The sequence below is a fragment of the Microtus ochrogaster genome, unplaced genomic scaffold, assembly GCF_000317375.1.
Source record: "Microtus ochrogaster isolate Prairie Vole_2 unplaced genomic scaffold, MicOch1.0 UNK55, whole genome shotgun sequence".
NCBI lineage: Eukaryota > Metazoa > Chordata > Mammalia > Rodentia > Cricetidae > Microtus > Microtus ochrogaster.
In genome coordinates this window covers 8,800-10,573 of record NW_004949153.1, presented here as the reverse complement: position 1 = coordinate 10,573, position 1,774 = coordinate 8,800, and positions in this window count along the sequence as shown.

Below are 1,774 nucleotides of genomic sequence, written 5' to 3'. Positions count from 1 at the left end.
GAAAGGTGAGTGCATATCAGCCCGTTTTGTAGCCCCATTATGCTGGATAGGGAGTTAAGTCAAAGCAAGAATTCAGTTCATTACTGCGAACATCAGCTTATATATGTTAAGTGGCATAGTGTGATGTAGGGGTACCTCAAGCCAATGAGAGACACTGAAGCCCTCCCTCTGGCTAGAGGGGTGTCTACCTAGATTTTGCTTTCTCATCCTCACTCAATTCCCTCAAACTTAAGCCAGGCTTTTCTATGTCCTACAGGCCTCAAGGTACAGGTCCTGAGATAATTTTGGCCCAACAAGTATGTTTTATAAATATGTGTTTATCATTTGTTAGTTTTCTTACAATCTAGGGTTTAATAATGCCTTGATCTACTTTGTACCTACTCTGTCTTATGATTATTCCTTTTTACTGTTTTCCACTTGCTTATATTGAATAATGGCATTATTTATAGTCAAAAACGTGAGAGTTGTTAATTTTATTGCAACAGTGATATTTTCACTTTTTCATCGTTCACCTTTTGAGTATGTTTGACCAAGAAAGAAACATAATTGGATAAGTAAGAATTATGTTGGTCATTCAAGTACAGTTTTGAATATTAAAAATTCAGATTTTCTTTGAATGCTATTGGGATAATTGGATATTTGCATATATACATTTAGTTCAAATTACTCATAACATTAGGAGATGATCCTTAAAACAGAATTGGAATAAACATTTTAAAGCTATAGCACTAAAGTGTTGAATAAACATACAGGGGAAAAATTCAATTTCATGAAAATTCAAAATAAACAAATTTCCAAATTCACCATTAAGAAAATGAAAACATAAACAATCATAAGTGATAAAGAAATATTGACAAAGTATATAGATGGTAAAAAGTTTCATATACATAGTATGCCAAAACATCACAAATATTTTTCAGAAGATAAACTGGTGATGGAAAGATGGGTCAGTGGTTAAAACCATTGCTTCTATTACAGAGAATTCAAGATATGTTCACAACTCCCACATGTTATCTCACAAACATCTGCAGCTCTATTCCCAAGGGATCCAGTGTCCTCTGTCTTCTATATTTCACATGCACACAAGCAAATACCGATGCATATAAAATAAAAACAGATATGTTTAAACTACAACCTATTGTGAATGTATGGACAGATCCTATACAAATGTCCAATAATCCCATAACACTAGTAATTAAATATATAAAATTTCAAACCAAAAAAGGACTGTGTTTCTTACTTACCTTCTAGAGAGAATAAAACAAAAAAAAGGTAAAAAATATCAGAGGGTAATGAAAGGAGTGGAAAAAGGTTTTTTTTAATTTATTTTTTATTATGAAGAACGAGGAGAGACAAAGAGGAGAGAGAGAGAGAGAATTTGAGATTGAGCACATGCAGTGCTTGGAGGCTGGAGAAATCTAGTTGCATCCTGAGGCTGAATTACTGGCAGTTTTGAGAAGACTGATCTGGGGGTTGAGTTCCCAATTTGGCATTATACAATAATATGATGCATTCTTAATTGCTGAGCTATCTCAATAGCCCAAGAAAAAGCACCTATCTTACAACAAGTCATAAAAGAGAACAACCACAAAGACTGTGCATTAAAATCTCCAAAGATAACCATGATTGTCAAAGTTACACAAATTTACACAACTTGTATCATTTCATATATTGTTGCTATATCTCCATTTTACTCATTATTCTCTGTTTCTGATACCTGTAGAGATGTGAAATAGAATGTTGATCTTGCAGAATATTTCAGTAGGCCTTAAGT